We start from the raw sequence: 12,036 nt of genomic DNA, 5'->3' as shown, positions 1-12,036 counted from the left end.
ATTCTGATGAATAACTAATCAGACCACCACATGAAGACTCTCCCACAGTATAACAGCACCAACCTGACAGTATCTGTAGATAAGGCTACTTTCACAGTTTTGTTTTTTGTGTCGGTCGTAGTGCAGCATAATGACGGATCGACGGACATCATGAAAATAGTGAAAAAAGTGTGCGACGCATCCAGTGTAATGACGGATGCGTCGTCCACAAATTTCGGGAAAATAAATGCCCGGGGACGAGAGAGAGAGAGCGAGGAGAGAGATAGAGAAAAGAGAGAGAGAGATTTTTTTTTCCCGGACTTGAAAATCCTTCCGGGCATGCTCAGAGGGGAAAAACTGGATCCGTCGCTGGATTCCAGTGTGCGACGGATCCTGCGTCCATAGGCTTCCATTCTAGTGAACGACGTACAGTACAGACCAAAAGTTTGGACACACCTTCTCATTTAAAGATTTTTCTGTATTTTCATGACTATGACAATTGTACATTCACACTGAAGGCATCAAAACTACTAATATGTCTTATATTCTAGGTTCTTCAAAGTAGCCACCTTTTGTTTTGATGACTGCTTTGCACACTCTTGGCATTTTCTTGATGAGCTTCAAGAAGTAGTCACCGGGAATGCTTTTCACTTCACAGGTGTGCCCTGTCAGGTTTAATAAGTGGGATTTCTTGCCTTATAAATGGGGTTGGGACCATCAGTTGTGTTGTGCAGAAGTCTGGTGGATACACAGCTGATAGTCCAACTGAATAGACTGTTAGAATTTGTATTATGGCAAGAAAAAGCAGCTAAGTAAAGAAAAACGAGTGGCCATCATTATTTTAAGAAATGAAGATCAGTCAGTCCGAAAAATTGGGAAAACTTTGAAAGTGTCCCCAAGTGCAGTCGTAGAAACCATCAAGCGCTACAAAGAAACTGGCTCACATGAGGACCGCCCCAGGAAAGGAAGACCAAGAGTCACCTCTGCTTCTGAGGATAAGTTTATCCAAGTCACCAGCCTCAGAAATCGCATGTTAACAGCAGCTCAGATTAGAGACCAGGTCAATGCCACACAGAGTTCTAGCAGCAGACACATCTCTAAAAACAACTGTTAAGAGGAGACTTTGTGCAGCAGGCCTTCATGGTAAAATAACTGCTAGGAAACCACTGCTAAGGACAGGCAACAAGCAGAAGAGACTTGTTTGGGTTAAAGAACACAAGGAACGGACATTAGACCAGTGAAAATCTGTGCTTTGGTCTGATAAGTCCAAATTTGAGATCTTTGGTTCCAACACCGTGTCTTTGTGCAACGCAGAAAAGGTGAACGGATGAACGGATATAATTCCACGTGTTATTTCATAGTTTTGATGCCTTCAGTGTGAATGTACAATTTTCATAGTCATGAAAATACAGAAAAATCTTTAAATGAGAAGGTGTGTCCAAACTTTAGGTCTGTACTGTATGACGCAGGATCCGTCGCTGCACGTTTTCCCGAAGCAGACAAAAAAGTTACCGTATTTTCCGGCGTATAAGACGACTGGGCGTATAAGACGACCCCCCAACTTTACCAGTTAAAAAATAAAATCTTCTTAAAAGTCGGGGGTCTTCTTATACACCCTATGTCGTCTTATAGGGCCGGTGAATATGTGCCTTTTGGGGGGGGGGGAGTGATCCTGATGAGGACGAGGGGGCGTCTCACAGGAAAGTGAGTATCCCCCATTACCTTATCATAGCGCTGCAGCGTGGGGTCTCTGTGCTGGGAGCGGCGGCTGCTGTGCTGTGCTGTGCTGTGCTGTGGCGGCTCCTCTTCTGCAGTGTGGGGCCTCTGGTGCTGTGGGGCGGTGGCGGCGGCGTATCTTCATACAGTCGGGGCTCCTCCGGCATCTCAAAGACTGGAAGCCCCGCCGGCAACTCCATGGGTACAATGCGGTCAGGTGGCCTCCGGGAAAATGGCCGCTGCTCAGATTCAGATCTCGTCCCGAGATCTCGGGAGACGAGATCTGAATCTGAGCAGTGGCCATTTTCCCGGAGGCAGCTCAATAGGTGCGATGCGGTGGCCCGGCCGCTGGGGGCTGCGCATGCTCAGATTCAGATCTCAACGAGATCTGAATCTAAGCAGCGGCCATTTTCCCGGAGGCCAGCGCATTGTACCGATGGAGTTGCCGGCGGGGCTTCCAGGCTGAGATGCCGGAGGAGCCCCGACTGCATGAAGATACGCCGCCGCCGCCACCGCCCCACAGGCCCCACACTGCAGAAGAGGAGCCGCCACAGCACAGCAGCCGCCGCCGCTCCCAGCACAGAGACCCCACGCTGCAGCGCTATGATAAGGTAATGGGGGATACTCACTTTTCTGTGAGACGCCCCCTCGTCGTCATCAGGATCACTCCCCCCCCACCCACCATATACACCCGGCGTACAAGGCGATTCCCGGCGTACAAGACGACCCCCGACTTTTAAGAAGATTTTCAGGGGTTAAAAAGTCGTCTTGTACGCCGGAAAATACGGTACATTGAATGTTTTTACCAGACGATGGTCCGCCAAAACACGACGGATCCGTCGCACGACGGATGCGACGTGTGGCCATCCGTCGTGATCCGTTGCTAATACAAGTCTATGGGAAAATGCAGGATCCTGCAAATTTATTTGCAGGATCCTGCATTCTCAAAAAACGACGGATTGTGATGGGACCTGAAAGACGGAAGTGTGAAAGGAGCCTTACTGTGCATAATCCTGTTGACATGTTACCTTTAAACGAGTTGTCCGGGCTTTCTGTAAAATTAGATTTGTGTGTGCACCTATGTGGATAATGCTGATTGTTTGTAATGTACTCCCTTTCAACATTCTGCATGGTGCCCTAGATACACACACAGTGAGCAGCTTTTTCCTGATTTTAGAGGAGCTGCTCACTAACTGACTAGAGTATTCCTGTCTGACAGAGACTGGTCGTAACCACCCCCAGTCTATGCCAGACCCTCCCCATGCAAAACAAAGTGGGAGGCAGCAGGGGAATGACTGATTGTACGAACCAGAAAGGAAAAGGCTTCTACATAAGTGAGTATAATGTGCTGTGCGCATCCATCCACCCACATCACTAAAGACTCTTCACAGTTCTCGTATGTCAGGAGTAATGTGGGGACATGTGAAGCTCTATCACCATCCCCACTGTCAAACATGGTGGTGGCAGCATCATGGTTTGGGCCTGCTTTTATTCAGCAGGGACAGGGAAAATGGATAAAATTGATGGGAAGATGGATGGAGCCAAATAAAGGACCATTCTTGAAGAAAACCTGTTGGAGTCTGCAAAAGACCTGAGACTGGGACGGAGATTTATCTTCCAACAAGACAATGATCTCAAACAGAAAGCAAAATCTACAATGGAATGGTTCACAAGAAAGAATGGGCAAGAATTTCAGTCTCTCGATGTATATAACTGATAGAGACACACTCCAAGCAACTTGCAGCTGTAATCGCAGCAAAAGGTGGTGCAACAAAGTATTACATTAAAGAGGCCGAATAATATTGCAAGCCCCACTTTTCAGTTTTTGATTTTCCACAAAAATTTAAAATAACCAATACATTTCGTTAAACTTCCACTTGTTGATTCTTCACCAAAAATTTACATTTGATATCTTTATGTTTGAAGCATAATATGTGGGAAAAGATTGAAAAGTTCCAGGGAGCCGAATACTTTTGCAAGGCACTGTATACTACAATACAGCACAGATTAGGTTAAAAAAAAAATTTGGATTTTGGGATTGGATAACCTTTGTAACCCTTTCCCGACATGCGCCGTAGCTGTGGGAACTGCATTCTTGTAAACTGTAGTACATGTACGGTGCCGGGATCGCAAAGACTCAGAACGTTTAACCCCTTTCTGACGTCAGACGAGATAGTACGTCCGACGTCAGAAGCCCCGCTTTGAGGTTTGCTCCAGCGGTGAGCCCACCTCAAAGCCGCAACATGCCAGCTGTTTTCAACAGCTGACATGTGCCCGCAATAGGCGCGGGCGCAATCGCGATTCTACCTGTGTCTATTAACCAGACACAGGTTAATCAAACTCTGACAGTGGCATTTAAAGCGCGCTTCCTGCCATCTGGCCGAAAATACGTGCACCGCTGACCCCCATGATGTGATCGGGGGTGAGCGGTGCATCGGCATGACAACCAACTATGGTTGTTGATGCCAAATTGCTATGAGCACCACCCTGTCGTCGGCGCTCATAGCAATGCTGTAATTCTACTACATAGGGGCGATCTGAGCATCGCCCCTATGTAGCAGAGGCGATCGAATTGTGCCAGCTTCTAGCCTCCCAAGGAGGCTATTGAAGCATGGCAAAAGCAAAAAAGAAGTGTTTAAAAATATGAAAAAAATAAAAAACACATAAAAGTTAAAATCACCCCCCTTTCGCCCCATTCAAAATAAAACAATAAAAATAAAATGAAACCTCCACATATTTGGTATCGCCGAGTTCAGAATCGCCTGTTCTATCAATGAAAAAAAAAGGATTAACCTGCTTGTTAAACGGTGTAGCGAGAAAAAAAAATCAAAATGCCAGAATTACATTTTTTGGTCGCCGCGACATTGCATTAAAATGCAACAACGGGCGATTAAAAGATCACAAAAAATGGAGACATTACGGGTATCAGAAAACGGCACATTTTTTTCAGCACACTTCGGAATTCTTTTTCACCACTTAGATAAAAAAAAACCTAGACATGTTTGGTGTCTATGAACTCGTAATGACCTGGAGAATCATAGTGGCAGGTCAGTTTTTGCATTTAGTGACCCTAGCAAAAAAGCCAAACAAAAAACTAGTGTGGGATTACACTTTTTTTGCAATTTCACCGCAATTTGATTTTTTTTCCTGTTTTCGAGTACGCGACATGCTAAAACCAATGATGTTGTTCAAAAGTACAACCTGTCCTGCAAAAAATAAGCCCTCACATGGCCATATTGACAGAAAAATAAAAAAAAGCTATGGCTCTGGAAAGAAGGGACAGCAAAAAACGAAAGCACAAAACCGAAAAAAGCTCCGGTCATGAAGGGGTTAACCCCTCTGATGCCACTGTGAAGTGACAGCGACATCGAGGAGCATCGCACAGGGAGTATGCTCCAATCTGCACAACGTGATGCAATGGCGTTGTGTTGATGGTCTCCATGGTGATCCCAAGATGGCCGCAGGGTCCTTAAAGGAAGGTAGCTTGTGAGCGCCTGCTAAGAGTAGGACCTCCTTCCCTGCCTGTCAGATGCTACTCCTATACCCTGCAGTGCAGAAGCATTGCAGAGTATCAGATCAGCGATCTATCACTGTACAGTGATGTCTCATCCTGGGACAATGTAAAACAGTTTTTAAAAAGTTATTAAAAAAACATATCCCCAAATAAAGAACCACATAAAATATATATTAATCCAATAAATAGATTTATATATGTAAAAAAAGTACATATATAAACCCCCAGCTTTATAAAGCTGTCCCACTAGTTAACCCCTTTAGTGAACACAGTAAAAAATAAAAAAAACGAGGCAAAAACAATGCTTTATTATTATGATTATTATTAATATTATTTATTTATATAGCACCATTAATTCCATGGTGCTGTATATGAGAAATGGGGTTACGTACAGGGTTATAGATATCGTTTACAGTAAGAAAATTTACAATGACAGACCGGTACAAAGGGGAGAGGACCCTGTCCTTGCGGACTTACATTCTTATCATCATACTGTCAAACAAATGTGCAATAAAGAAAGATGAATGTAAATAAAAATGTTACCATTGAAAACATCATCTTGTCCCGCAAAAAACAAGACACCATACAGCTCCATCAGCAGAAAAAAAGTTATAGTTCTCAGAATAAAGTGATGCAAAAATAATTATTTTTGCTTTAACCCCTTAACGACCGCCGGTACGCCTTTTAACGGCGGCCGCTAAGGGTACTTAAACCACAGCGCCGTTAATTAACGGCGCTGTGGAAAAAGTGAATAGCGCCCCCCAGAGTCGGATTTTCTCTGGGGTCTCGGTTGCCGAGGGTAGCCGAGACCCCAGAGAACATGATTCGGGGGGTTTTTACCGACCCCCGAGTTGCGATCGCCGGTAATTAACCGTTTACCGGCGGTCGCAACAAAAAAAAAAAAAACGCGATTTGCCGTTTAATTTCTCTGTCCTCCGATGTGATCGCACATCGGAGGACAGAGAAATGTGGTCCCCGATGGCCCCCAATAGCCCCCCAATACTTACCTACCTCCCCCGGTGCTCCTCGTGTCTCCCCATGGGCGCCGCCATCTTTTTTCCGGGAAAAAATGGCGGGCGCACGCGCAGTGCGCCCGCCGCCCGGCACCCGGATGTTCTTTGGGGTCTCGGCTGCCGGGGGTAGCCGAGACCCCAAAGAACATGATCGGGGTCGATTTGCACCGACCCCTGCTTTGCGATCGCCGGTAATTAACAGTTTACCGGCGACCGCAAAAAAAAAAAAAAAAAAAAAAAGCGATCAGTTATTTCTCTGTCCTCTGATGTGATCGCACATCAGAGGACAGAGAAATAGGGGGATTCGGGGACCCTATCATACTCACCCGGGGTCCCTGGGTCCTCTTCTGTCTTCTCCTGCCAGCCGGCTTTTTCATCATGGCGGGCGCATGCGCAGTGCGCCCGCCATCTGCTGGCCGGCAGGAGAAGACAAGTTGGGGCTAAAATTAGGGTTAGGGTTAGAGTTAGGGTTAGGGTTGGGGCTAAATTTAGGGTTAGGGTTAGGGCTAGGGTTAGGCTACTTTCACACTAGTGTTTTTTGGCTTCCGTCGCAATGCGTCGTTGGAGAAAAAACGCATCCTGCAAAAGTGCTTGCAGGATGCGTTTTTTCTCCATTGGCTTGCATTAGCGACGCATTGCGACGGATTGCCACATGTCGCATCCGTCGTGCGACGGATGCGTCGTGCTTCGGCGGACCGTCGACACAAAAAAAACTACATGTAACTTTTTTGTGCAACGTGTCCCACATATTTCAGTGCCACGTGCCACGTATTTAAGTGACACGTGCCACGTATCAAAGTGCCACGTGCCACATATTTCAGTGCCACGTATCAAAGTGCCACGTGCCACGTATCAAAGTGCCACGTGCCACGTATCAAAGTGCCACGTGCCACGTATCAAAGTGCCACGTGCCACGTATCAAAGTGCCACGTGCCACATATTTCAGTGCCACGTGCCACGTATCAAAGTGCCACGTGCCACGTATCAAAGTGCCACGTGCCACATCTTTCAGTGCCACGTGCCACGTATTTAAGAGACACGTGCCACGTATCAAAGTGCCACGTGCCACATATTTCAGTGCCACGTGCCACGTATTTAAGTGACACGTGCCACGTATCAAAGTGCCACGTGCCACATATTTCAGTGCCACGTATCAAAGTGCCACGTGCCACGTATCAAAGTGCCACGTGCCACGTATCAAAGTGCCACGTGCCACGTATCAAAGTGCCACGTGCCACATATTTCAGTGCCACGTGCCACGTATCAAAGTGCCACGTGCCACATCTTTCAGTGCCACGTGCCACGTATTTAAGAGACACGTGCCACGTATCAAAGTGCCACGTGCCACATATTTCAGTGCCACGTATTTAAGTGACACGTGCCACGTATCAAAGTGCCACGTATCACGTATTTCAGTGCCACGTATTTAAGTGACACGTATCACGTATAAGTGCCACGTGTCACGTACTTAATTGCCACATATTTAAGTGCCACGTATCAAGATTTTCCATGGAGAACAGACACATCCAGAGATATGTCTGCTCTCCACGGCTGCAGCAACACACTGACAGGAGCCATAGTTCCTGTCGGTGTGTCACTGCGCATGCGCGAGCGAGTTTACCGGCGGTCATTGACCCCGGCACTCTCGCTTAACGGCAGTGCTGCGTGGGAAAGTTCAACGCAGCTGTACTGCTGTTAACCGAGACGCCGGAGTCATTGAACTCCGGAACAGTACGCGATACACTGCTAGGAGCTTCGCTCCTGGCAGTGTATCGCCGGAGAGCAGCCGATCGGCGTGGGACACTCGTTTTATGGATTCTGCGGACAGGGAGTATGAATTTGGTTTATTATTTTTGGATTTTTTCCTGGAGGATCGAGGGCTTCGCCTACAAGTGTGCTGTTGGTGAGTATATACTCTGTGTTATATGTTGTATGTACTGTGTGTCATGTATGTGTATTGTGTGTAGGTGTTTTGTGTAACTTTACAATTGTGCTAAGTCGCCGGACACAGGGACAACTCTCCCATCCTAATACCGGATGGGAGTAGTAGTCCCATACGGCGACTTAGCACAATGGTGGCACTAGCGTCGCATGGGGACACACACACGCACACACACGCACACACACGCACACACACACACACAGAAGGACTCCATGCTGCTTCACTGGGGGGCGGGGGCTTCCCTCTTCCTGTCCGACGTCACGTCCGGTCCTGGGTGTCAACCCCTCCGTACAAAGACGCCGACACCCAGGACAAAGGCGCTGTGTGTGGAAGGTAATATGGGGCCCTAGGGGGATACGCAGACACGCCGCTGCGTAAAGAATTGACATGTCAATTCTTTTTACGCCGGCGTGTTTGCAGACAAAAGCGCCGCGTTTTTTTGCGGTGTGTCTGAACGGCAAAGTGAATTTCTCATTCACTTTGCCGGCAGACGAAATGACATTGCGCATTTTTGAAAAGCGCCCGCAAAATAGCGCTCAAAAATGCGCTATGTCTGAAAGTAGCCTAAGGCTTCTTTCACACTTGCGTCGGTACGGGGCGGTCGCAATGCGTCGGCCCGATGTACCGACGCACGTTGTGAAAATTGTGCACAACGTGGGCAGCGGATGCAGTTTTTCAACGCATCCGCTGCCCAGTCTATGTCCTGGGGAGGAGGGGGCAGAGTTACGGCCACGCATCCGCGGAAATGGCGGACGCGACGTACAAAAAAAAGGTTACATTGAACTTTTTTTGTGACGACGGGGGCTAAAGTTATGGTTAGGGTTGGGGCTAAAGTTAGGGTTGGGGCTAAAGTTAGGGTTAGAGTTGGGATTAGGGTTAGGGTTTGGATTAGGGTTGGGATTAGTGTTACGTTTGGGATTAGGGTTGGGATTAGGGTTAGGGTTGGGATTAGGGTTAGGGGTGTGTTGGATTTAGGGTTTTGATTAGGGTTATGGTTAGGGTTGAGATTAGGGCTGTTTTGGGGTTAGGGTTGTGATTATCGTTAGGGTTGTGATTAGGATTATGGATCGGGTTGAGATTAGGGTTAGGGCTGTGTTGGGGTTAGGGTTGGAGTTAGAATTGGGGGGTTTCCACTGTTTAGGTACATCAGGGGGTCTCCAAACACGACAGCCAATTTTGCGCTAAAAAAGTCAAATGGTACTCCCTCCCTTCTGAGCTCTGCCGTGCGCCCAAACAGTGGTTTACCCCCACATATGGGGCATCAGCGTACTCGGGATAAATTGGACAACAACTTTTGGGGTCCAATTTCTCCTGTTACCCTTGTGAAAATAAAAACTTGGGGGCTAAAAATCTTTTTTGTTGGAAAAAAATATATTTTTTTATTTTCACTACTCTGCATTATAAATTTCTGTGAAGCACTTGAGCTTTCAAAGTTCTCACCACATATCTAGATAAGTTCCTTAGGGGGTCTAGTTTCCAAAATTTGGTCACTTGTGGGGGTTTCTACTGTTTAGGTACATTAGGGGTCTGCAAACGCAACATAACGCCCGCAGACAATTCTATCAAAGTCTGCATTGCAAAATGGCGCTCCTTCCCTTCCGAGCTCTGCCGTGCGCCCAAACAGTGGTTTACCCCCACATATGGGGTACCAGCATACTCAGGACAAATTGGACAACAACTTTTGGGGTCCAATTTCTCTTGTTACCCTTGTGAAAATAAAAATTTGGGGGCTAAAAAAATCTTTTTTGTGGGAAAAAAAATATTTTTTATTTTCACTACTCTGCATTATAAATTTCTGTGAAGCACTTGGGCATTCAAAGTTCTCACCACATATCTAGATAAGTTCCTTGGGGGGTCTATTTTCCAAAATGGGGTCACTTGTTGGGGGTTTCTACTGTTTAGGTACATTAGGGGTCTGCAAAGGCAACATAACGCCCGCAGACAATTCTATCAAAGTCTGCATTCCAAAATGGCACTCCTTCCCTTCCGAGCTCTGCCATGCGCCCAAACAGTGGTTTACCCCCACATATGGGGTACCAGCATACTCAGGATAAATTGGACAACAACTTTTGGGGTCCAATTTCTCTTGTTACCCTTGTGAAAATAAAAACTTGGGGGCTAAAAAATCTTTATTGTTAAAAAATATATATTTTTTATTTTCACGACTCTGCATTATAAACTTCTGTGATGCACTTGGGCATTCAAAGTTCTCACTACACATCTAGATAAGTTCCATGGGGGGTCTAGTTTCCAAAATGGGGTCACTTTTGGGGGGTTTCTGCTGTTTAGGCACATCAGGGGCTCTCCAAACGCGACATGGCGTCCGATCTCAATTCCAGTCAATTTTGCATTGAAAAGTCAAATGGCGCTCCTTTGCTTCCGAGCTCAGCCATGCGCCCAAACAGTGGTTTACCCCCACATATGGGGTGTCGGCGTACTCAAGACAAATTGTACAACAGCTTCTGGGGTCCATTTTCTCCTGTTACCCTTGGTAAAATAAAAATTTGGAGGCAAAAAGATCATTTTTGTAGAAAAAATGCGATTTTTTTATTTTCACGGCTCTACGTTATAAACTTCTGTGAAGCACCTGGGGGTTTAAAGTGCTCACCACACATCTAGATAAGTTCCTTAAGGGGTCTAGTTTCCAAAATGGTGTCATATGTGGGGGGTCTCTACTGTTTAGGCACATCAGGGACTCTCCAAACGTGACATGGCGTCCGATCTCAATTCCAGCCAATTCTACATTGAAAAAGTAAAACGACACTCCTTCTCTTCCAAGCTCTGCGGTGCGCCCAAACAGTGGTTTACCCCCATATATGGGGTATCGACGTACTCAGGAGAAATTGCACAACAACTTTTGTGGTCTAATTTCTCCTGTTACCCTTGTGAAAATAAAAATTTGGGGGCAAAAAGATCATTTTTGTAGAAAAAATGAGATTTTTTATTTTCACGGCTCTACGTTATAAACTTCTGTGAAGCACTTGGGGGTTCAAAGTGCTCACCACACATCTAGATAAGTTCCTTGGGGGGTCTAGTTTCCAAAATGGTATCACTTGTGGGGAGTTTCCACTGTTTAGGCACATCAGGGACTCTCCAAACGCGACATGGCATCCGATCTCAATTCCAGCCAATTCTGCATTGAAAAAGTCAAACGGTGCTCCTTCACTTCCAAGCTCTGCGGTGCGCCCAAACAGTGGTTTACCTCCACATATGGGGTATCGACGTACTCAGGAGAAATTGCACAACAACTTTTGTGGTCTAATTTCTCCTGTTACCCTTGTGAAAATAAGAATTTGTGGGCGAAAAAATCATTTTTGTGAAAACAAATGCGATTTTTTATTTTCACGGCTCTACGTTATAAACTTCTGTGAAGCACTTGGGGGTTCAAAGTGCTCACCACACATCTAGATAAGTTCCTTGGGGGGTCTAGTTTCCAAAATGGTGTCACTTGTGGGGGGTTTCCACTGTTTAGGCACATTAGGGGCTCTCCAAACGCGACATGGCGTCCGATCTCAATTCCAGCCAATTCTGCATTGAAACAGTCAAACGGTGCTCCTTCACTTCCAAGCTCTGCGGTGCGCCCAAACAGTGGTTTACCTCCACATATGGGGTATCGGCGTACTCAGGAAAAATTGCACAACAAAATTTGTGGTTAAATTTCTGTTTTTACACTTGTGAAAATTAAAAAAAATGGTTCTGAAGTAAAATGTTTGCAAAAAAAAGTAAAATGTTAATTTTTTTCTTCCACATTGTTTTAGTTCCTGTGAAGTACGTAAAGGGTTAATAAACTTCTTGAATGTGGTTTTGAGCAGCTTGAGGGGTGCAGTTTTTAGAATGGTGTCACACTTGGTTATTTTCTATCATATAGACCC

The 12,036-nt window shown here is 46.1% G+C and overlaps 1 protein-coding gene across 3 annotated transcripts in view; it reads right to left on the bottom strand.

The window, feature by feature from the left end:
• LOC143766280 (uncharacterized) overlaps window positions 1–12,036 on the bottom strand; it is a 148,552-nt gene that overhangs the window by 67,660 nt on the left and 68,856 nt on the right. The gene's annotated exons all lie outside the window — the stretch shown is intronic.

This window comes from Ranitomeya variabilis, chromosome 4, assembly GCF_051348905.1.
Source record: "Ranitomeya variabilis isolate aRanVar5 chromosome 4, aRanVar5.hap1, whole genome shotgun sequence".
Classification (NCBI taxonomy): Eukaryota; Metazoa; Chordata; class Amphibia; order Anura; family Dendrobatidae; genus Ranitomeya; species Ranitomeya variabilis.
The sequence above is the reverse complement of the archived record's forward strand: the minus strand, read 5'-3'. Positions and strand labels throughout refer to the sequence as shown.